Source organism: Martes martes, assembly GCF_963455335.1.
Source record: "Martes martes genome assembly, chromosome: 12".
Lineage (NCBI taxonomy): Eukaryota > Metazoa > Chordata > Mammalia > Carnivora > Mustelidae > Martes > Martes martes.
In genome coordinates this window covers 79,215,451-79,241,256 of record NC_137900.1, presented here as the reverse complement: position 1 = coordinate 79,241,256, position 25,806 = coordinate 79,215,451, and the positions used below count along the sequence as shown (strand labels likewise).

The following is a 25,806-nucleotide window of genomic DNA, read 5'->3' as shown; positions in this document are numbered from 1 at the left end:
CTCAATGTAACTCACTTTTATCTTGAAATTTTTAAGTTCCTGTTCAGAACTTAGCACCAGTCCCTTCAGTATGTCTTCTCCAAAGTGAATGTTTTATCTCCTTTTTCTGAAACACTCAGACTTCTATTAATGCATTCTATGATTGCTCCCACTTCACCATGTGATCTAGCCTCTGCTTGTTTTTCGCCTGAACTGCTAGTAAGTTCAGTATTTCTGAATAGCTGATTTTCTGACCTAAGCATAATACTTTCGGTTCATTCCTATCAAATCGTGAATGCACATGTAACAGGCAAAACTGTGAGCGTGAGATAACAAAAGGGATAGCGAGGGAAGCAGAAGGAACTGAATTTACAGAAGCATTTAGGTCATGTAGGCTGATGAAAATTCAGATTGGAAGAATTGCCAGAACCTAGGTATGGTTGGCATATTAGAGATGAAAGACTAGGAGTGATGAACACTGAGTTTGGAAAGACCAAAGAGATCAATTTTGGCCACTGTTGAAGGCACGTGACCTTATTTAGCTTTACTAGTTCCTACTCTTTAACTGTAGATTGATGAGCCTTAGCAATATTCAAATTTTGAATATTTTCATGCATGTAGATATTAGAGCTCCTAAGAGTCTAGGTAACCTGTTCAGAGTCATGGTAAATACCTTAATGGCTAACAGCAGAAACTATAAAATAATACAAACATGGATTCAAATAGTTTTTCTGTTAACTGCCATTTCTATAGCTAAGTGAAACACTTATCTCTCTGGGCCTCAGTCCCTGTGTCTATAAAATAGGTATGATAATAATGTCTATTTCTTCAGATTATTATAAAGCTTACAATTCCACATTTACCAGATTTTCAGATAACATGAAGTTGGGAAGTGGCAAAAATCAAGGGATCACTCAAGAAAACTCTAAAACTTGTGATGGCTCAGAAAGATAGACAAAAATGTGGTGAATTAAAAGGTGCCCTTCCCCAGTGGTCCTTATTCTGTCCTCTATCATAAATTTAAAACCTTACAACTTTCTATAGAGTTGTGTATTTCTGACTCTAGACTGGAGTCTAGAGTTGTGGGAGGAGTTGTGTCTTCTGGTGGAGATATCATCTCCCTGATAACAAGCACACTGCCTGACCCATGATGGATGCTCAGTAAATATGTGTTGAATGAATGAAGGAAACCTAAATAAAAGCAGACTTATAAATGGTTATTTGGGATTCTTCTAGTAGATCACTATGAAGAAAGGGGAGACTGAGTCAAGGAAAACTAAAGCAGAGAATGCATACAGATCAAGGATGATTGAAAATGACCATGGAGTATACAAGTACTAGAGAGTGCAAACATGGCAGGCAATGCTGCGGGACATAGCCCAAAGACTGAGTCTCAGTCTCAAGGTTTAATGGAACCCCTTTCCTCTAAAACAATGATGCATTGTTTTGGTTAGGAATGTGTCCTTTGAAATGAGTATGTTTGGTTTCAAATCTCAGTTTCCTTCTTTAATTGCTGTGAAATATAGGAGAGTCAGTTAAGCACCCTGAGTCTCAATTTTTCTCATCTGTAAAATGGAGATTATTTTGGAAAGATCAAGTGGCATCATATATGTAAAATAACTAAAACATGATGATTGCCCAATAAGTGGTAGTAGTTACTGCTCTTATTCCTAAAATGATCCATAAAGGAAGAGACATCAGAAGCTGGAACATGGTGGGACAAGAAGGCATAAGAAACTAAGTAGATGAGATTCTTCTGTTCTAAAACAGTCTAGCAGATTCTACTATGATTCTTTTGGGGATCAGCAGGAATTCAGAGAGCAATGAATGCTTAAGGTCGGGTAGATGGCTATCTAATAGTTCTCAGCAAGCAGATCCATCCCAGCATGATCCCAATGCCTCCTGTGGGTGGATAACCTATGTATATTTCACCTTCCAGTCCCCCACCAGCTCTCCAAAGTGATCTTTATTATCCCCATTTCACAGATAAGAAAACTAGGACTTGAAAAGGGTGGAATCCCCCCCACTTTTTTTTTATGGTGGTGGAGCTGGGCCTAACAAAGAACCGTTTATAGAATTGGACTAGTGGGAGTTCTAGCTTTGGTTTAGCTAGATCTGATTTGATCTAGCTGGAGATCCAGGAGTGTTATGCAGGAAGGCAAAAGGGGAAGTGATACTGGTGTCTATTTTCCTGAACCCTGATTATCATTTGGCATTAATTTTTGTAAATGTATTAATATATAACATAAATACAGTAAGGAAAACAGAATGAAAGTATATAATTCAATGATTATATATATATATATATATATATATATCCACATATCATAATATAGGCCCCCACCTAAGGCCCCTGGCTGAGTTATAAACAACATCATAATAAGGGCTATCAGGAAGAAAGCAGCCCCCATCAAATAGGAAGGACTCCATAAGACAAAGCCACCCAAGGACCTTGGCCAAGACAGTGTTCACTTTTCTTATCTTAACCCAGAAACCTTAAGCTGTCAACCTGCCAGCCCTTAGAGAGCCTGCATCCAACCATGTATGCTGAGCTGTCCATGGTGCTGAAGCATGGGGGGGGGGCTGAATAATGAGACTAGTCTTCAGAAAGAAAATGAATTCTGCACTTGTGTTATACTTGATGCTTACTGCCCATTATAGGTAAAGGTCAGCACAATATAACACTTGTCCAGACACCAGTTGGCACAAGCAATAAATCCTGACAGCCCGCATCCAAACCCTTGGCAAATATCACCCCTTTCTTTGTCTGGGTCTTCTCAGGGCCAGTAGTGGCTTTTTGCCTTGCTAAGTACACAGTGAAGACATGGACTAAGTGTGTGTCCAAACTTACTGAATTTAGCTGTTTTTTCAGCTGTGGCCTATAAGGCATCTGCATTTGGGTCTTTTGGGCTGATAAGCTTCAGAACTAGTGAATCACATTCTCCAGGGTTAGAGCACAAGTATTAATATTCTTAATGAGAACTCTGTGATCAGTTAACAGAAGTTTGAGAGCTGTGTTAATACATTAATATCTCTGTAAATGTTACTTTTTTTTTTCATTCAAACAGAAGTAATAACTCCTTGAGACCCCTTGCGTTCCTCTAAGGGGCTTTAGTTTTTCCATCTTTGATTTTATCAATGTCATATCAATGGAGCTGCCTCATGCTGTAGCTACAGTGGTTGTCCATAGCACCAAATACAATGTGAATGTCCCGCTATGAATTTTATAACAAAGCAGCCCTGGTAATATGGGCTTGGGTTTCATGCAAATTGTCCTGTAAGTGGCATTATAGATGAGTGGTTATTGGTTAATTTTAAAAGTTATCTTATTTGAGATGTCGGTTTGTGTGATCCTTGCAGCTCCCAGTATAAATCAGGATATATTTATCCAATACTCTTCCCCTACAGTAAGCCAGTAGAAGAGACAACTTTTTTTTTTCAGAGAGAGAGAGAGAGGAAATATCCCACAAACCTGAGATCATGACCTGAGTCAAAATCAAGAGTTGGATGCTTAACTGACTGAGCCACCCAGGTGCCCCAGAAAAGACAACTTTTAAAGGAATAATGTGTTTAGATTAAGTGGGTGAGATGGTTCCATTCTAGTGTAGAAAAATAACACTATACCTAGAGTTCTCTGTTACATTCTGTTCTGTTCTGGGAGTCATGCTTTGAGAAGATGGGTGATATATTAGAAGTTGTCCAAAAGAGAGGCTTTGTAGTTGAGATTGGAAAAACATTGTGGTTACCCAATGACCTCTTAAGGAAAGGGTGGAGGACAATCATTCTATAAGAAGAGTTGAAAGAACCCAAACAAAAAGTGAACCTAATATTATTGAGTAAATCTGTGATAAATATGGCAGTGTTCATATACTTTCATGGAATTATTTACTCATTCAAGTATCATAGCAAAACTGTGAGGCAGCATTTAGCATCCCTGTTTTGCATACATGGAAGGTAGGTCGTAGAGATGTTAAGTGACTTGGCCAGACTGACACAGAATGAAGCAAGGTGTGAGAGCCCAAGCCTGCCTGAACCCCTGGTCCAAGGTCCTTCCATGTTCCACTCTTTTACAAATATGACCATAGTCATTATTATTTATCTTGAAAAGGGGGACAGGCTTGCAAGTCCCCAGGAAGCAAAACTAGAGATAGCCAGGTGATGAGTGTGGTCAGAGATGAGATAAAATTTATCTTTAGCCTGAAAATGTCTTTACTTTCTGAGCTTCAACCTCATTATCTATAAAGTGGGGATAATAGCAATACTTATCTCATAGAGTTATTGTGAAGAATAAATGAAATAATGCTCACAAAGCTTTTAGCTCAGTTCTGGAGATCTGGTAATGGCTCAGTAAATCGTATAAATGTTAGTAGTTGTGATCATTTTTGTTTAATATTGGAAGGGGGTCATTTCAAGGTAAGGAGTTCCCCGTCACAGGAAATTTCCTGAGAAGAGATGACCACATTTCTGTGAAGCCATAGAAGAAAAGTCAAGTTGACTTGGGTACATGATATTTTGATTCAGAGCCATCTTATCAGATTATAAATTTTTTAAAACACTTAATTTTTTAGGACTTTCAAAGTATGTTTATTTATTCTTTACTACCTCATCCCAGGGTGTCCCCCATCTTTGCCTAGGCTCAGAAATGGAGTAAAACTCAGGAATGAGTGAAGGCTAGGGACATCTCTTGAATACTGTATTTGGATAAACACACACACACACAAATGCATGCACAGACATACAGCGGTTTATGTTATGTTCACTGCATCAGAATACTCATGCCAAACTATTTATGTGTTAAGGTCAAGTTGTTAGCATCACCTTTTGAGATAGACTAGGTGATATTCAAATCCTCTTTGTTTTCTATGACCGAGGAATTTGAGGTCTGAAGGTTCCTTACCAGCCTATGAAATCCTGAAGTGGAATTATCCATCATTAGGTTGGCCTAGTTTATTAATAAGCCATATGTGTAGCTGCTTTTGGACAAAAAAATTGTATACAATGAGCCACAGTCTATACTTGCTTCCACCCCTACTTCATGTCTTTCAACCCAAGGGAGTGAGCTAATGTGTGGCTTTGTGCTGTTGAAGGATGAGGTTATACCCGACTTCAGAGCTACTTTGCAGGGATTTGGATACATGGAAGGAGTATTTTCAACTCTTAGAAGGAAAAACGATACCACACCAAAGGTGGCTGCTGAGTCACAAAGTGCAAAGAAATTTGTCTAAAGAATGTAGTTCCTTGGTCCTTCTGCTCCCTGGCATGATCTGGGGCTGTTTTAAAATATTCCGTGTTGATTGCAGACCTTGGAGCCCCGTAGGACATATTTGGTTATCAAAGTTCTCTATGGCAGGGTCTCTGCCTTGTTTGTCCTTCATATTTTGCACACGTTCCATGCTGTTACGACAGATGGGCTACCTTGTCTTGTATCTTCCTCCCTCTATGCATTTGCTTAAATGTTGCCTTCCACCAGTACCCTTCCTAATTTCCATATACCGCAATCCTCCCATCTCTAAGGCCTAACTTAGTTTTCTCCTTCCTCCAGAAAACTTTCTTTTGCAAAACCCCCAAAACTTTTTAAAGAAAATTCCAGTCAGAAATAATCTCTCCTTCCTTGAAAACCACATAGAACTGTATTTGTATCATTTTAATAACCCCACAGTCTACCTTTCATCACTGTTACTGTTGTGAATGTGTTGTTGGGACAATTGCCATGGTCCTAAGAACTGGCCTCCTGTGGTAAATATGGCTCCCCTCCAGCCTGTCCTCAACAGTACAAATGGAGTGATATTTTAAAATGAAATCTCAACATATTGCATCTTCCCATAAAACTTGTTTAAGTGCCTCTTATTATAATTGTTGTAGACTGAACTTTGTAACATGCCTTTTAAGTCCCTGCAAGAATCAGGGTCCCTGCCTACCTCTCTCTCCAGCTTCAACTTACTCCACTGTCTCTACATGGGTTCCTTAGATAAACTTGGCTGCCTCCTGCCTCAGGGCCTTTGCAAAAGTTTTTCCTACTGCTTGAAAAAATTTCTCCCCACTTACTTGGTTTCACCGGGACAAATTTATTTACTCTAAAGTTACTGACCTCCCCATTTCACATCCCAGCTTCTATGAGGTCCCTTACTAATCATTCTCTACCAGCCCTCCTCTATTCCTTGATTTTTTATTTCAGTTGGTAATTATATATTATCCAGTTAATGTTGAGCTTTCCCACTAAGTTGTAAGCTCCATAAGGCTAGAGATGCTATTTGTTTTGCTCATTATATTCAACACCTAGGACAGTGTCCAAAACAGAGTTTGTGTCACCAAAAAGCACTTATGGGATGAAAAAAGGGAAAGGGGGAAAAGAAAGAAGGAAGGAAGGAAAGGAAGAAAGAAAGAAAGGGAGGGAAGGAGGGAGAGAGAGAGAGAGAAGAAGGAAGAGAGGAAAAGAAATGAAAAAAAATGAAGTGATTTCCATAGCTAGACTTAAATTTCCTCAAGGTCAAGGGCCACAGCTTATTCATGTCCTAACCTATTGTGAAACCTAGCAGAGGCTTCAGTAGACATAGAATAAATTGTGTCTGTGAAATGAATGAAGGGAGGGCAGGGAAGCAGGCGGACCCAGATGCCTTCAGAAGATATATCCTGGGGAAAGACGGTACACGAAATCTGAGTTGGCCTCTCCTTCTGTGATTGACTTCACTCCCCATGGTTTTTGTTCCCATCCCCAAAGATAAGAAACTCCAATCAAAATCCCATTTCTCCCCCAACACCAAAATGAAGCAAGCTTTATCCGGAAGCCCAGGCAGAGGGGAAAATATAAATTGAGCTGAGATTCAGAACACCCAGAGGGGGAGGTGGCAATGAAATACCAATAAACTATATTAATATGCTGAAATCAGGAAGAATAGGTTGAACTCCAACCCAGATTTAATAACTATACATGAGAGAGTGCAGGGAGAAGGCAAGGCTAGGTTTCAGTCAGAATTAAAATGAGATCTGTAATGAAACTGGTAATATAATTATAAACTGTGAAAACTTTTTTTTTTTCCCTTCTCCCTCCTCTTGTACTTAATGGGCAGCTCGCTCAGCAATGGCCTGGAGCCGGTGCTCGGAGCAGAGCATACCCCCTAGAGTGGAATCTGCTTCCCCTCCCACCATCAAACCTCTTCATTAGAAAATTCTGAATCCACAAAACCATGGAAAGGAAAAAAAAATGCTTCAAGCCATTTCTTCTTTAAATAGTAACTGATCCCCAGGTTAGAAGTGACAAAGGGCTTGAGGGAGAATAAACCCCAGAAAACCGTTTTCAGCTGCTGTACATGTTCAGGCTTTTAAAGATATCACAACAGCCAGTTGGATTGGGATTTTTAATGACACTCTGTGCTAAGATGTTAGCTTGGCGTCTGACCAGGAGGAATTGTTATTAATTTCCTTTCTTAACAAAAGGGATAACTGAGTTTGACGTCCAAAATTGGAGACTAATTTCTGTGTTTTGATAGCACATTGAGTCCAAAAATACATTCCTAGGAACTGGGGTTGAAAGGGGTAGGGAAATTTAATTTCTTCTCATTAAAATTCCATTCTGCTGCTGTGGGCAGAAGACCACGTTGACTTTGCAACAAGGAGGGGAGAGTGATGGATGGGAGCTTTGATGAGAGGGAACTTGAGATTATAGTTAGTTGTTCTGTCCTTGTTGGCCTGGTGTTTGCAGAGTGGTGTAGGGGTGAGGCAGAGGTGCAGTGCTGGGAGAGAGAAGGTAACATGGTGCAGTGGCTAAGTGCATTGATCTGTGACCCAAGAGACGTGAGTTCTACTCCCAGATAGTCTGCTTTCTAGGTTGTCTTCCCCCCATCCTTAGGTATATTAACTCATCCCCCTGAGCCTCAGTTTCTTCATCCAAAAGCATTGTTATTACTCCCTGCTTCAAATGAGTGTCAGAGGGCTGATGAATGTGGGCTCACTTGGCCAAGTAGGAGAATAAGTCTGATAATGAGAATGGGGTGTTTTTCCTTTCTGTTGTTCATAAAGTTATTATTTATAAAGACAATAAAAGAGTTGGAAAGAGCTCTTAGTGGGTATGGCCACATCAGTTGAAGGTTAGCTGGGCCAAAGGGAAGACATTAAATAGTTAAGAATTAGTTCATTACAACACTTCCTTATTCACATACAATACCTGTTTTCTTCCCTCTCTTCCTTTCTCCCTTCCTTTTATCAACAAATATTGCACATCCCCTTCTCCGTGGCATGTGTAGATATCAGGGGTGCAGACATGAATAGAACACACTCTCTGACTTTTCCTATAGAGAGAAAGTTGTGCTGGATGCTGTGGGGTAGTTGGCTGCCCCAAGGAGAGTGCCGCTAAGGGGAGGATGTCTTGAAGGGTGCTACCTGATCTAGAACTCAGAGCCACTGCTGATTATCTAGAGCTGGGTGCTAGATGATAGGATTCTCAGAGAGGCATGGGCTCTTTCCAGTACATACATCCAGACCCTGCTGGTTAAGCCTTCTGATGATGATGAGCTACAATCACCCCTAATAATTGGTAGCATTTACAGAACACTGCTAAGTGCCAGGCCCTTTGCTAAGGACCCTGCGAAGGGTTACCTCATTTACTTCTAATACCTCATGAAGGAGATCCAGACATTCTCCTAACTATTGTAAGTTTAAGGGAAACTGAAGCCCAGGCAGTTTATGGGACCACCTGAATGTTCCAAAGGCAGGAAGGGGTTGAGCAAAATTATTTCAAATTAGCTGCTGCAGAATGCGGTAGACAGAGAATTAGATGCCTGCACCTGGGGTGTGGCCCTGCCACGAATTCTCCAGAACTTTGGCGATCTCTGCTTCCCCAGGCCTCAGGTTTTTTCCTTGCACAATCTGGGAAGGGAACAAGATGGTACTTAAAATTCCTTCCTGCCCTAACATTCTAAAAGTGGAGTGCAAAACCCTGCAATTCAAAGTCCCCTTTTACTCATCCCATTGTGTGCATGGCCTCTGGAGTCTTTACACAACCACCCGTTAGCAGCCCTGTCTCTTCTGACTCTTGTCTGGGCCTCTCTGTCTGGGCCTCGCAGCCTCCTGAGCAAGGATCTTGGGAGCAAAGGCAGCTGAGCAAACCTTTCACAGCCCACAAGTTGCCATTTGAAGAAAGCTTAGAAGGATCACAGCCAAGCTTGGGCAGGGACTGTGGGCTCCCAAGGCTGCTGGGATGAAAAAAGAAGGGGTGGGGAGCCGGGCCATGGAGGGAGAGATGCCTCCCCATCTCCAGTTCCCAGCTTCAGCTGCCAAGGGACCTTGAGCATCTCAGATGCCAGAAAGAGTCTGGGAGGGAGAAAATGCATCCTATTCACAGGGTAGAGATGAGATGGGAGGAATAATTAAAACCTGTACATCCCTCCTGCCTCCCCGTACTCCCTCCATCAGGCCCCTGGTGCCCAGCCGGTCCTCGCTGTTTGACTTTCCTCCCCAGCCACCCCTATGGATGATCTAAGCCAAATGTGTCTGCAGCTGCACAGCCTGGGTTTGGGGGCAGCCGTTGGCAACTTTCTGAACCTTTGCTAAAGACCTGGACATCTTCACCTGCAGCTTGAATGACCCCCAGAGCCCGGAGCACCCCTGATCTTTCCATGTGTTCCGTCTTTTGCTTTAAACCTAACTCCCATTTGGGATTTATTGGTAGATCGAGATACTAAGGCGTTTAGCTGACCCTTGCTGAGCATCTGTACAGGGTAAGAAGTCGCCCTCTGGGACACAGTCAGTCATGTCCCTGAGTCAGTTGTGTCCTCACGTCTCAGGGTGAGAGGGGGAAAGCACAAGAGATTTAGAATGGGAAAACCACAGGTTCAAGTCTGCAGTTCTCTGCTTACAAACTGTGGGTCTCGGGTGAGTCACCTCCCTGCTCTGAGCCGGCAATTTCACTATCTGTAAAAGTAAAGCCCTTAGCCCCTACTTCACAAGGTGACGGTGAAGATGAAATAGAGAGTGATATGAAAATATCCCACAACAGGTGCTCAGTAAATGCTAATCATATCCTCAAAAGGATCACACCTGTTATTTAAAGTGACAGGGTAACTATAAAGCAGAAGACTACAATAGAAGGCAAATCATAATCTGGACCAGGTAGGGCATAGAGACAAGAGTCAGCAAGGTTGCCAGGGAAACCTGGGGTATTTTGCACATGCCAGATCTGGGTAAAGCCTTTGGGAGTGAGACTGTTTGTCCCATTGGAAGGAGCTGGATGGGCAGGATTGGGAGTGAGAGTGTGCCGTGTTGGAGATCCAAGAGGGAGTGAGAATGAGGAGGACAATATTTCAGACCAAGAGGACAAAAGCTATGGCCAGAAGAGAAAACATCCAGAGCGCCCCAGGCTCCAAGGGGGCATGGTGGGGATTAATGGGAGGCGTAGGCGGACGAGCAGGGTCTCTTTGGGGGGCTTCCCTCCTGGAAGTGACCAGAAGGTGTGGAGCCACTGAAGGAGGTAAACGAGAGGGTGCCGAGGTCACAGCTGCTCTTACAAAAGGCAATGCAGGATGGTAATCAAGAGTTCAGGCTGTGGGGTTAGCTGCATCTGGGTTCAAATGCTGACCCTGTGAATGAGTAGCTAGTTGATATCACAGATGTTACTGAACCTTTCTGGCCTGTTTCTTAATCTATAGAGTGGGCATGATGATAATAATAGCTTCCTCTCGGGAAAATTAAATGAGATACTATCTGTGACGCATCCAGCAGAATGGCAAACAGGGGCGACTCACTAATACTCATTGTCACTGGTAGTTCACCCTCCTCGTCTAAGTTGATTCCCCTGTTAAGTGTGCACTCAGCACATTTTACAATTGCTTATTTGATGTCTAATTTGGTTAAGAGTCTGAGATGTAGAATCACACTCCCTAGGTTCGATACTTTGCTCTGGTATTTCCTAGCTATGTCGCACTAAACTAGTTATTCAATTCCAAAGCCTCTGTCTGCTCATCTGTGAAATGGAGATGACAGCAGTAAAGCACCTCCAAGAGCAGTCGAGTGACTGACTATGAAGCGGATGGCCAGCATGGCACACAGTCAGTGCTCAGTACACCCAGGCTAATGCCACCTTCAGCCCCTTAAGGGCCCAGAGTGTAGCTCGCTTGTTCCTGTGAACGCTCTGGTAAGTCAGTGGGTGTTCAATAAAGACTGGTGGGCGGACGGACTACAGCATGGAAGGAGGAAGCTGTTAAGGGGCTGTTACGTTTGTCTGCAGGATGATGTCTAAACTAGGGCATTGGCAGTGACAAAGAAGACAGGAAGTTCCTATAAGGCTGGAACCGTGGACATTTAGTAATTCACAGCAAGGAGGCACCAAGGAGGGAAAGGAGTCAGAGACGGCTCGGCACCTGCCTCCCAACACCCCTGAGAGCCTGGTGACCCCAGATATCAAAATAAGAATGTCTTCTGCCAAGCCATGAAGTGTGGTGGTGAAGACCACGAGTGCCAGTGGCAGAGTACGGGGTTTCAAATCCTGACTCCACCTTTCCCGTGGCCCTGGTTCATCTTCTGGAAGATGGGGATGCCAGTGTGCCGGGAATCAGACCACGCTGTAAGGATGAAAAGGGTGGTTAAATGCTACAGCCTGACCATTAGTAAACACTCTTGCGGGCTTGCCGTTATGACTGCTGTGCTCACCTACCAGCTCACCTGTGTGAGGACGAGGAAGCAGATGCCCACTTCTTGGCTACATTTGTAGGGGGAAAGAAAAAAAATGCACAAGCAAATTTGAAGAATACAGAATATTTGGACCAGTACAGATCCTGCCTGGATGAAAATTACTAGTAAGAGATGTCACTGTGTTCTGTGAGCAAGATTAATTCACCAGATTTCTGAAGGCTGCCCTCCCAAAGGTCTGATTGTGTGCGTGATATTTTAAGTGATGCCTTTGGAATCCCCCTTTTAGGGGATTCCAAAGATTCAGGCTGGGGCGGAGGCTGGTGTGCGATCATTCCGGGCCCCCGCACAGTTGCTGCTGTGCTCTGTGAGCGTGAAGACTCTGGGGGTGGCCGTTTCCTGCACGGACGCAGATGCCGCATGAATGTGCTGGGCATGGGACCGACTGTGGAAGCAGAGGCCTGGGGGGAGGCCCAGGGGCCCAGCGGCCCAGCGGCCCAGTGACTGGAGCTGCTGTCACATTTGAAATATGGAATCAATTAAAAATGGCGGCTTCTGCCACGTCCAGAGGGAGAACATGGTACAGAGGTGAGGGCACACCGTGGGTCTGTTGCAAGGTAACCAGCATAGCAGTTTTCTAAATTGTGAGCGCCCAGAGCTACGTCCCAGCCCCTCTTTGTCTGTTTCCCATCACATATGCATGCCAGCCAAACAAAGTGGCTGTTTCCTGAAGGCCCCAAGCATTCTTTTTTGTTGCTTAACAAGCATCCCTTTCTTTTTGCCAGGATTCTCTCTTCCCTCCATTCCTCCTAGGTGTCACCTTCTGGTGCTTGGGCATTTAGCTCAGGTGTGGCCAGGGGGACCTTGCCGAGGAGGCAGGGTCCCTGCTCTGTGTGCCCAGAGGTTTCTGACTTGGCCTCATCACAGCGCCGGTGTTGCTCTGTGATACGGGTCTGTCCGGTTTTCTACCGGCTGAACCATAGGCTACTGTCAGGCAGACACTGTCTCTTCCACTTTTAGGGGCTCCAAATTTTGTCACAGTCTCTAACATAGAGTGGAGCCTCGTATTAGATCTATTTCCCATTCAAGACATAAAATCAGGTCACATGGTCTGACAATGAGATGGGCTTCCGAACACCAGTCTTGAGCCAGGAAATGTGAGCTGTGCGGTTCACAAAGCTCTATCCAGAACGGAATGGAAGATGGAGAAGACAGTTCTCACCGAGACAGATCTCAAAGGATTCTTTTTTTTTTTTTTAAAGATTTTATTTATTTATTTGACAGAGACATCAAGAGAGGGAACACAAGCTGGGGGAGTGGAAAAGGGAGAAGCAAGCTCCCTGCTTAGCAGGAAGAACGATGCGGGTCTCAATCCCAGGGTCCTGAGATCATGACCAGAGATGAAGGCAGACATTCAATGACTAAGCCACCCAGGTGACTTTTTTTTTTTTTTTTTTGAGAAAGAGAGAGTGTGTGAGGTCACATGAGCAGGTATTGGGGGGAGGGGGAGAGGGAGAGAAAGAATACCAGGCAGGCTCTATGCCCAGTGCAGAGCCTGATGCAGGGCTTGATCTCATGACCCTGAGACCATGACCTAAGCCAAGACCAAAAGTGAGACACTTAACCAGCTGAGCCACCTAGGTGCCTTAGATCTCAAAGATTCCTGGAGAAAGTAGGCGTTGAGTTGAGCATCAAGGAAGGTTGATCTTGGACAGATCCATCCTCTTCCTCAAAGAATTTGTTTGGAGATAGGGTAGAACTGGTTTGGGCAAAAGAGAATGGGTCTCAGCTTCTCCCCTCTCCGTGATAGACCTGCTGCATCAGCCTTCAGCACCACCCCCTTCCCCATCCTCGGACGCCCCAGTAAGATCCATATATACAAGGAGCACATTCTTGTGTCATATTTGGTGTTCCAGACACAAAATGAGGACAGCAACTTGGTATCTGGAGCCCTCTGGTTGCCTTCTCAGTCTCTCCAGCCTTCTGCCCTCCTGGGATCAAACTCACTGTGAGAATCTGAATCAATATAATATTAGATGATTATAAAGGTATGAGCTAGAAGTCATCATGTGCCTCTGACACGATAGGCAGTGTGCTAGATGTTTGACCGGCAGTGTCTTCTTTAATCTCTACAGAACTCACTCACACATGGAACAAATATTTATTTCATATATCCTTATGTGTCCTGGAGTGATAGAGATGGTATCCTGGAAAAGGTATTATGAATGACCCCGCCTTCATAATGCTTTCATTCTCAGCAAGAGACAGACACTTGGCTAAGAAAATTAGCAAAATAATGAAATACACTGTGGCAGTGAAATGAGTGAGAGCTGCTGGGAAAATAACAGAAATGGAAAACAAAGAGGTGCGTTGGGATGTCAAGCCCAGATACAGTGGTTAGAGAAGACCTCTCTGAGGAGGTGCCATTTAAGCCGAGACAGGTGGGGTGCGGGGGAGGAAAGTGTGTCCCAGCCAGAGTGTATCCAAAGCCTCTAGAGCAATGGGACATCTGGAATGAGGTCTGCCCAGTTTTGGGTGGGGGGGGCGCGGTTAGGGGGGATTGCAGAGGAGACCAGTGACCTGATCTTCTATGGAGGAAGCATTCTTTTCCTTCCCCCTGGCAAGGGAGCTGGTGTTCAGCAAGTCAGGTTCTGATGAGTGTCCTTTGTTCAGGGGCTCTATGCCCCAACTTTGTGTGTTTAAATTCAACTGGGCCACCCCACGTCCAACCAGCTGACACCCACAGGAACTCTCAACATCCTGGCTCTGGTTACTTCTCTCCTGCACTTCCCCCCTTGCCTTCTTAATCACCTTCAGCTCATTACCTGCATCTTCCTGGTTCCTGACAGTGTTTGTGTTTCTTTTCCTCTGCCCATCTCCACGCTGCACTGAGAACCAGGGACAGACTGACCTCTCTCTTGGACCTGCCACTCTACTCTGTCTCAAACACAGCCTTCCTTCCCACTCTGAACCCATCCGTGATGGCGCCCCAGAAACCAGCGTGTTTAATCGTCTTGGAACCCGGTCTCCCATTTCCAGCCGACGCTTGTCAGCTCATTGTTTGAGACCCATAATTTGAAGGGGATTGGAGTTTTACTAAGCAACCCGAGTTCTTGAAATTATAAAGGATAGATAAATTGGTAAGGTGGAATGTCAAGCAGTGGGTGATAATTATTTTTTAAAAGGAATTTTGCCCCACCTCCCACTCATTTAAGTCTGGTTTTCAAAATCAGTATCCTTGTCTGTTGCCATAGAAGATGCTACTTGGGGAATTTCAGGGCACTTTCCTGTAATGGAAATGAGAAAGTCAAAAAAGAAACACACCAGCTAATAATATTCCTTTTTGCCCTGGGATACTGTTCATGATTATTTCTCAGAAGTGATCTTTAATTGTTTCATCTAAAGAATATGCATCTTCTTCCCTCTGACTATCTCTTCATAGAGGTTTGTGAATTCGTTCCAGCTATTAGTCCCACTTACTAATTTCCTCTGAGCCTTGCTGGCTGAAGCACTGGGCTTGGAACAACTTTTAATTTTGTTTTTAATTAAATTTCAGTTGTTTCAAATCACTCACTTTTAATGTCATTTCTTTGCAGCCCCCAGAAGCTGTGTGTTCTTGTTTACGCACACCCAGAATCTGATGTGTGTGTGTGTCCGTGGCGTGGCTAAAGACGGACTCCTGGCTGGGGTCCAGAGCAAGAGCGGGCAATTAAGAAAATAGAAATGAGTCAAGAATGAGCTTTTGTTTACACAGTTGCATCCAGAGCTAATATGTTGTTTAAGCGGGAATCTGGGTTATTGTGTTTGTTTTTGCCAAACCATATTTGAACAAGGCAACGTTCCCTTGTCTTCCACAAGAGGATCATCAACTTATGTAGGTAGAAATAGCGTAAGAATAGCTAACACTTATTAAGCATTTATTACGTACTAGGTACTGTTTTAAGTACTTTACATGTATTAGCTCATTTACATTAAAACTGAGTAATTTGAAACAACAGAAATTTAATTTACATGTATTACCTCCCACATTCCTATGAGATTATTATCTACCATTTTATAGCTGAGAAACCCAGGCCCATTTAAGTGGATCATTACCACTTGGTTAGTTCCTGGCAGGGCCAGAGCATGAATACTGACCACCTGACTCCTTATTCCTGCCCTTAAGCACCATACAAGACAACGCTGTCTATGAAGTAACAGAAGGGCTTCAGCATTGCAATGAAATTAACAACAAAAAATGTGGAAAATTGACTAGTTCTTGGCCAAAGTTGAAATGATGTTAGTTTTATATGTGGTTTCTACGTGACCTCTGCTAATACCCGTTCCTCTTGTGTAAGCCATGAGGCTACCGCGAAGGGTTTGGTTTGGATTCACAAAAACCGTGCTTTGGGTCTTCAAACTGGGTTCTCTCAGATATTAAGCCCTTCATATTAATGAAGTTTGAAAACAAAAACATATCCATATGGCAAAGGTTCTCCTTATCCGCTGGGCCATCTCGCATCTCGCATTGTTTGCTGCTGTTCCTTCCGACTGGGAACAGAACCTCACCGATCTGCGATCTCAGAAACTTCACGTGTCTCATTTTCTTTGCAGGGGACACTATTTTGTGGATATCACCACTTTCCCTCCTCTCCTCCAACACACACACACACACACACACAGGCACAGAGTTGGGTACTTACAACACCCTGTTTCCTAACCCACGGCTCTCCTTTCTTATTTGTAGCCCTGTAAGTATTGGTGCATTTACCTGTTTAATGCCCATTTCCAAGTCAGCGCTGAGCACTTTTTATAGCCAAGTGCTATGGTGCCATGTCTTTTTCACTCCCTGCTAGATGTCCAGGACTTACAACCAGACCCGGGACACATATGGCACTCGATAAACATGGGTTGAATGTACAGTTGAATACATTCAGACTTCAGCGTAATAACCACTCTGCTGAGAGGCAAAGTGACAGTAGATAAAGCCCATCCCCCAGAGTCTGGACATCCAGACTGTAGTCCCAGGTTTGCCATTAAGTAATTGTATGTAACTTGGGCGAGAAACACCTTTCGTACTTCAGCATCTTTGTTTGTGACAGGGGGATGAGGATAATTCATGGAACATATGTGCTTACACACACAGTATAGTATGACTGAATGCCAACCACTCTAAAAATATTTTCTATTCATTAACTTACTTCATCCTGACAATGATCCTAGAGGAAGTGACTATTATTTTCCTATTTCTTTTTTTCAAATGAGGAAAACTGAGTCCTAACGAGGGCAATAGGTTTATCCAAGCTTGCACAGCTGCCGAGCAAGATGTCTGACCCCAGAAGCCTCCATATATCCTGCTTGAGAACCATGTGAGACATTGGTTGTGAAGGTGTCATAGGGCACCTTACATGCTAAACAAAAATTGCTTGCCACTAAGGCTCATTAGTGAGTCTCGAGTGAGATTTGAAGCACCTTTGGAGAGTGGGTGGGGAGAGCTGTGTAGCTTCCCTCTTTTCTTTCCATGTGATAGCCTCTAAGGTTGTGTTCCTCAAACTGAAAGCGCCATCTCTCACTTCATCCATCCATCTACTTAGAATGTTTCCTGATTGCCCACGAAGTCCCCAACCGTAGGCCAAGGAACAGTAATTTGAAGATGTGTTAGACATGAATTGTCTCTCAGAAAGCTCAGTCTTTTTTGAGGTGGATGAACCATCCGGCGTGCCCCAGACCTCGCCACATGGTGGGGGTTGAGGGGTACTCAGTAAGCATGCGCATTAGCAGTGACACTGATGTGAGGAGAGAGGTTCAGAGGCCAGGGCGCTTGGGACTGAAGGACAGACAGGTCACTTCCGGGTGAGAGGACAAGGGAAGGAAGAGTTTGGCTTTGGCTGGGCACTGGAAGGGTGAGTATGGTAAGGAGGACATCCAGGGTGGGGGAAGAGTCTGTACAAAGTCAGGGGTGTGGGCTAGGAAGGACATGCGTGGGAGGGAGGAACAGCCCCATCCAGTCCTCATCCAGTACCCCTTCACAGTCCTTAGTTGCCAGGGACAAAGAAAGAAAGAACAAACACATTTTGGTCACCTACTATGTGTTGGACTTGATACTGTAACTTTATATATATTCTATCCTTTATTCCTCCTGAACCTTCTGAGATAGTTGGTGTTAATACTGGTATGGTGGCGACAGTAGTAATCACAGCAGTAGTAGTAATAGTAGGAGCAGCAGCAGCATTCTTACTACAAAAGTGGCAGAGGAGTGAATGAGGAAAATACCAAATATGCTCTTTTTCATATCCCAGGTCCTAGTCCGTTGGGTTGTTGACTCTTTTTTGTGTATATCCTTCCAGAATTTTTGTGACTCCCAAACACACACACATACACACACTAAATTGCCCTTTGGATGTTTGCTGGAAACCTGAGATAAGGTTGTATATATTCTTGGTCACCTTGCTTTCCTCGTCAACCGTGGATATCGCGATGTCCCTTTATACACAGGAGTTATGTGGTAGGTACTAGTGTCCCCATTTGATAGAATAGGAGCCCCTAGGCTTACAAGGTCAGGTAAATCAGCAGATAAATGGCAGGATTGGGCTCCCACCCATGCCAGCTGGCTCCAGGACCTGGCTCCCTGAAGCACCTCCGTGTCCCTCTGGGAGCAGAATGAAATAACTCATCCTTCACCTGTTCACCTGTCACATACCAGAAATGTGGGTCTCAGCCATCCCATGTCCTGGTTGAGCCTCAAGGCCTTCTTTTAGCCCTCAAATAAAATTTCATCCTTACTCTCCTTATCTTTGCCGTAATTCATTGTAGGGTTTGGCTGGCAAAGGGCTCACGGCAGTGAACGTTATGGTGTGGCTAAGCTGCACATCTCCTTTGTTATGTTGCTCTAGGTACCAATATTATATATTTAGGCAGCTGTTCTCATCTGTGCCAGACAGTGAAATCTGTTCCATCAACATGACTGTGGAAGCCTCTGCATTTTGGGAAGCTTGATCCTATGTAGTCCTTCGTAGCCTCATAAAACAATTAGATTTAGGCTTAGCATTAATTTGAGTTATTGTCCAGTTTCCAGAAAATATCTTCTGGAAATGTCATGAGGATGTATTACATGTCTTTGGAGATATTAAGTATTGAATTACAAGACTGTGTCACCTTTCCCTGCCTTCTCTCTCTCTCACACACTCAACATGGTCTGATTTATGTTTCAGCCGCCACCATGAGAAGTTTAGTACTCAGAGAAGTAACTAGGGATGAATATTGACAGAAGCTGAACACACGCACATGCACACGCCATCACACACACATGCACACGCTCGCACATCCAGTAATGAGAGGAACAGGAGGCAGCCTGGTGTTGCAGACAGAGCTCGAGCCTCAGAGATAGGAAGAGGAGTCCTCCTTGAGAATCATCAACTTCCTAGCCATGCAACTGAAGACACAGCCCTTTAACCTCCTTCAGCTTGAGTTTTCTTATCTGTGAAATGGGGATAAAAAAGAACGCCTGCCCCCCAGGGCGATTTCTAGGATCAATTCGATTAGTGACAGCGGCAGCAGTAAAACTTCCCATTTGATAAGCACGTCCAATACGTCGGGTTCCCAGGCAGTCACATTTAATATGCATGCGAAGCCTCCGGGGGAAGTAGTATTCATTCCCTCTTTGAGGAGGAAGCTGAGAAAAGAAATATTAAGCATTTTCTGAGGTCACTCAAATAATAAGCGGGAAGGGTACTTGTTAATTCCAGCTTTGCCAATCCCAGGGTCTGTGCTTTTCCCACAGAATTGATTTCTAGACAGAAAGAAGAGAAGGCCAGAGAACTAGAGAGAGAGGAACACACACACACACACACACACACACACACACACACACACACATGCACACTGACAGTGAGAGACACGAAAGCAGGCAGGTGCCTGGGCTTAATTTGGTCGGTTGGCATCGAACCCACAGTGTAGTAATGAAACAGATCCGGGAGGCATTGCTAATATGGTTATTCTTAGCGCCCGCAGTTGTGAACCATCTTTGCCAAACAGCCCCTGACGTGTGTGCAGATTCTTTGGGAAAAGCAGAAAGGCATGTATGTCGTAGAAGACGGTGAACCCCAAGAGGAAGAGGCAGGGCAGGTTGAGCGATAAGTTTAAGCTGATGGATCTGGAAGGTCTTGTGCTACGTCTGTTCACTGGGTCGTGCAGTCAGGCGGGCCTGTCTTAGCCACACACACAGTATGTTTGTTGGGGATTTCCTGAACCTAATGTGTGCCAGGCATTCTTCTCTGCCATGTCCCTTCACTTCTGACCCGCATGGTCAAGTTGTATCCCTCACTCCTGTGTTCCCCAACTCATCCTGGGATATGGTGAAAATCGGTGGTGCACCTGGGACAGGCTATGGCTCAGCATGGGGGAAATGAGCATAGTTGGTTGGACAGGCAGGAGAAAGGTGCTTATTATTTTTTTAATGAAACTGCTGTGTGTGCCCCAGGCAGGACCGCCGTGGGGCACAGCTCCAGGAGGTACCATCCACATAGGACATACTTGTAGAATTATCTGTGCTTATGTGTATGTGCACGCATGTATGCATATATACATGATCGCATGATTACCCATTATATGTACATATATGAAATACACAAACATATAGATCTATATGGGTAGACATGCAATTATATGTAGAGTGCGTGGTTGGCTACATCAATTTTATCCCCCGGAGTAGGACAACACAGAGGCCCTACCCAGGCATGGTCCTGTCCTTAGGCAATTCAAATGCGTTTTCTATAATGGTCATAGAATCTCTATGAAGTAAGTATTTCCGTTGTACAGATTAGAAAATGGAGGAGGACTTGCTGAGATGAAATGATTGGTTCTTGGGTCACACAGAAGGTCAATGCCTAGACTAGGATTTATACCATACCTGTTTAATCCTATAGTCCAGCCCTTTGCCTCCCATGTGAGATCCTAGCTTACTTGGGCAACCAATGGAGAGGGAAATTTTTCAACACAGGAGGCCCCTTGTTGGTGGTTTCACTTATCCTTGGTTTCAGTTACTCCCAGTCTACCACAGTTCAGAAGCAGATGATTCTCCTCCTGATGTATCATCAGAAGGTCAAGGATAGCCTTACATTATCACAACGCTTGTGTCCTTCATCTCACTTCATCTCATCATATAGGCATTTTATCATCTCTTATCATCACAAGAAGAAGGGTGATAGAGTAAAGTGAGATATTTAGAGACAACATTCACATAAATTATATTAAGTATATTGTTATAGTTCTATTTTATTATTATTAATCTCTTCTTTTAAGATTTTATTTATTTATTTGACAGAGAGAGAGATCACAAGTAGGCAGAGAGGCAGCCAGAGAGAGAGGAGGAAGCAGGCTCCCTGCTGAGCAGAGAGCCTGATGCGGGGCTCGAGCCCCGCATCCTGAGATCATGACCTGAGCTGAAGGCAGAGGTTTAACCCACTGAGCCACCCAGGTGCCCCTATTATTAATCTCTTACTCTGTCTAATTTATAAATTAAATTTTATCATACATAGGTATGTATAGGAAAAAAAAAACATATGTAGCATTTGGTATTACCTGTGGTTTTGTGCATTCATCGTAGGTCTTGGAATGCTTCCCCTGTGCATAATAGGTTACTAATATATTAGCAAATCAGAGCTATAGGACCTTTGAGTTTCCGGGACAACTATCCACCACATTCATTCAAGAGGCATTGATCTCAGATCAAAAAAAAATCCAACACTGAGATTGGGTTTGATGCATATATTCCCAATGAAGTCATGAAGAAAGTTTAAAAAAAAAAGAAAAAAAGAAAAAAAAATCCTAAATGGAAAGCAAATAGTTGCCTTCAATCTTTAGCAATTCTTTAAAAAAGTTAAATAATCTAGAATAAAACAAGAGGCATTTCATGACTTTGTTCTTTTCTTCTCCTGACCAGCCTGGTACCAAATTGTTACATCCCAGGGGAGAAAAATAATTTTTTGAAATCGCAACACTTCAAACCTCTTTCGTCCAGATTCAAACACCCCTAACTCAACTTTGAAGCGAGACTGTGGTGATACATAAAGGCATGTGGAATTTGGTGGCAATCTGTTTTAGCCAGACTTTGATCACAATTTGAAGTGGGGAAGACAGAAAACAGCGGAAACACAATTGCCTGGAGGAAATCAAGGAAACCTCCATTTGAGGAGCGAAAACCAACCTTTGATACAGCTTTGCTGGGAAGTAACTCTCTAAATACCAGTGACCTGTCCATCTCCATGCTCCTTTTTAAGGGATATTTGGTGATGAGTCCTTCCATGTTCTTCTCTGACATGGACCTCTCAAACTTATTACCTACCATTTGACACCCCCCAGTGAGGGAGAATTATTAGCCTTGAGACAACTCACCTCCTTGGGATCTAGTCTCGACTGTCAGTGTGGAATCCCGGGACAAACTCTATACACTTGGGTCACCACACTCGGGCTCTGGCCCAGTCCCAACACCTTCCAGCTCTGTTGCCCTGGGGAAGCCAGTCCATCTCCAACCCTTACCTCACTCCCAGCTACTAGTATCTATTCCACTAGACCCAGTGGATCTTAGGCACATCCCTTTCCTTTCTTGACCCTCAGTTTATCTCTAACTAGACCATCCACTCTCAGTGAGGACAAGAATACCTCCAACGATTTGAAAATTGATTCTGGGGGTGAGGGAACCTCCTTTTGCTCTTTTTTTTTTTTTTTTTGATGTACAGCAAAAACACAGTGCATACACGTATACACAACATATCTGTGGATTGAGGATGGTTGAGGAATAGATTATCTAAACAGGTGATAATGAAAAAAAAAAGAAAAAAGGCTGAGATCCTCTGGAATAAAGGAACTAAAAGTTTTCGAACCTTCTTTAAAATTAAATATATACTTAGCTTCATAAAATTATGATTTATTGTGTGATTGTTCTAAGAAAGTTCTAATTTTAGCCAAGTTTCTATGTTCTTCAGAGCTTTAAAAAAATAGTATTTGGACACAAAGAAAGAGTCTGACCCTCTTTAAAACAGCCAGTGGAACTTCTTCTCCATGTTTTCTTCTCTTTGTCATTTGCATCTCATTCACATGTTTCAGCAGGATTGCATATTCATTATAATCTGGCTGCCACTCCCTTGTCCATCCAGTGATGTTCAAGTGTTTGGAACCAGGTCAGGTAGCAGACTGGGCATCTGTGGAAAGGATGGAAATAGCTTAGCTCAGACTAGGGTTTTTATCCCGGGGTTCACGATCTTTGGGGGGGTGGGGAATCCATGGACAGAACTGTGTTTCAACTATCCGTTCCTTTTGTAATACCATGCATTTGAAAACTCTATTCTGAAAAGTGATCCATAGGGATCCATGACAAAAATAAAGGTTAATAAACAGGGCAGATGCTGGGATTAAGAAGTCATTTTTGTCAAATAAGACAGAGAGTACATTAGTTCTCAAGGGCTATTGTAGCAAAGTACCATGACTGTGTGGTTAAACAAGAGAAATCTATTTCCTCCCAGTTCTCGAGGCTGGCAGTCTGAGATCAAGGTGTTGGCAAGGTTGGTTTCTTCTGAGGACCTCTATTCTTTCTTTGTATATGGTCGTCTTCTCCCTGGGTCTTCACATGGTCTTCCTTCTGTGTTTGTATCCTAATCTCCTCTTCTTATAAGGACACCAGTCTTATTGGATTAGGGCCTGAACCTAACAGCCCCATTTAACCCTAATTGCCTCTTTAAAGAACCCACCTCCAAAGACAGTTCTACTCAGAGGTACTGGGCATTAGGACTTCCAACATACAAATTTTGGGGAGGGTGATGATCAGGCAAGGACAGGTAGGTAGTACAGAGGGATAGGTTGAAGTTGATCCAAGGAAAGGGGGAAGAAAATGGCAGAAGGGATTGGAGCTTTAAGATCAGGAGATGACAACGTAGGGAAAAATGACTGAAGACTCCATCAGAAATAGGTGTAAGAGAGACTTCCCCCGACACCCAAGGGAATGAGCACTCCCAGCCCTCCGGGTTGTCTCTGCCCTTGCTCACAAACCCTCAAACGGCTCTTTCTAACCTCTTGTTTTTGGAATTTGGTCACTTGCTCCTTAAATGGCTTTTAGTCAATGGCAGGTGGTGAGATGTATTCAAAGCTCTGTGGACAGGGGAGGAAGGTGGGAGTGGGTGCACTCTTCATGGGTCTGTTGAGCTGAAGTTAGGTGAGTTCCTTCATTCTGCTTTGTCTTGGTTTTGTTTTCTATCCTGTGACCCTGAGAAGACCTTTCTCCCAGGTCCGAGCCCCTGACAGATGGGATCATCATGGGGAAACATGATGTAACATTGGGAAATAAACCTTTAATTATTTATCACATATTCCCAAAGAATGGAGGGAGGGAAGAGCTGAATTCATTTGGCCAAAAAATTCCCTGATCATCATTTGTGATGACCATCTTTCCACCATACGACCTTTGATTTCCTCTGCTTCTAATTCACCACTGTGACCAGAGCCTTCTTTTGAAATCTTCCATCCATGGTTCTCAGAGGTCTGTCTCATGATTCGAGGTATAATGAAAGGGATTTGCAGCTGCCGTCTGGCTCGCCAGGCAATTTTGTCTGGTGATACCTCCTTCCGTGGTATTTTTAGTTCTCATCTGTAGCTTTCTGTTTCTTTAGGGGCCGATATGCCTCTGGCTTTTCAGAGAACACTACGGAGTGGCCTGAGCTCTGCAGCTCACCTCTGATCTATGCTGCACAATTACAGAAGCAGGCTTATAATCAATGTAATTGAAGATCAGAGTTAATGAGGACCTCCGTGCCCAGGCAGTCCCCTGAGCAATGCTGAGCTTCAGATGCTAGATAAGGAAACGATTGGGCTGAACTGAAAATCCATTTGGCTAATTAGATGATGTATATTCCCACAAGCCAGTGGAAGAAAAAAAATATATATATATAGAAAAATAAGGAAACATGACATTTTGAAGTTGAGATTTTGGCAAAGATTCATTTCATAGTCACTGCTCTCTGGGGAGATTGATTTGAGCACAAAGAGGAATCTTAGAGCACCCAGAAAATGGGGGTGCTTTCGATCCAAAACCAAGAAAATTAAACAGGGTCCATTGGAAAACTAGAGATATAGGAGACACATGGAATAATGCATTTATATCCCTTTCCTGTGTTTTTATTATCAAAGTAATGCTAGAACTACCCATAGAGCGCCGCTTGCCACTCTTTGGCCTTACTGAGCCTGTGCTCACTCTCTGTCTCTCCCTCTCCCCTGCTTCATTCTTTGCATGGACACACTCCTCAGTCATCTTCTGAACCCCCACCGAACCCTAAACACTATGGTGATTTCAGAGTTAGATAAGACATAGTCTGCTTTCAAGTAATGTACAATCTAGATGGGAGAACAAGAAAGGGGAAATTAAAAAACAATTCATGACTTGCTTTAGATTTGCTAAATCCGATCTCCCTTCCTGGACGGTGAGCACTCAGTGGACAGACACCATATTTTGCTCATCCAGAGGCTGAGACAGAAGCCAGCACATAGTATGCCATTTTATTTGTTAAATGCATAAATCTATGGATGAATGACTAAATCTGTGACATGGCACATACAGCTGGTAGTTGTGTGCAACGCCTTGTAAGTATGAGAGAGATTAAGAGGAGCACAAGCCAGGTCTGAAGGTGAGCCTCAAGGGGCAAATGCCACCTCAACTTTTGCCAAGTGTATTGTTCTCCTTCGTCTCCTTCCAGATCTAGCTTAAAAGCCAACTACTCTTCAGCGATTCCTCTCTGACACCCTTTTTCTTTCTGCTTAGATGCAGAGATGCCCATCCTTGCCATGCGGTGCTCCCAGCACTCTAGGTTGTATCGTATCTATCTGTGCACACATTTGATCTCCCTTGTTAGTGTGTAATTTTCTTGATGGATTCAGTCCATTAATCATTCTCTGTCCCTGTTTCTTATACAAGGAGGAGCTTAATAAATGTTGGTTAAATGAACATGTGGATTAAGTCTCGGCAATTACGTTTCGTGCAGTTGCTTCCTCTCCCTATCTGATGTGGCATCTCCCTGCCACATGTCCTTGCCCCTTCACACTGAGTCCCTCTAACATCTCTACTTTGGTAATCCACACTGCAAGCCCATGGGATGAATGAGAGCTCGGGGGCTATGACTGTCAATTCAAGTTTTGGTTTGGGACCGGGGAGACACTGAAGGGCTAATCTTGTATTCTGGCTCTCGC

The 25,806-nt window shown here is 43.7% G+C and overlaps 1 protein-coding gene across 4 annotated transcripts in view; it reads left to right on the top strand.

Moving 5' to 3' along the window:
- ASTN2 (astrotactin 2) overlaps nucleotides 1-25,806 on the top strand; it is a gene marked incomplete at its 5' end in the record, with an annotated part of 861,701 nt that overhangs the window by 347,787 nt on the left and 488,108 nt on the right. The gene's annotated exons all lie outside the window — the stretch shown is intronic.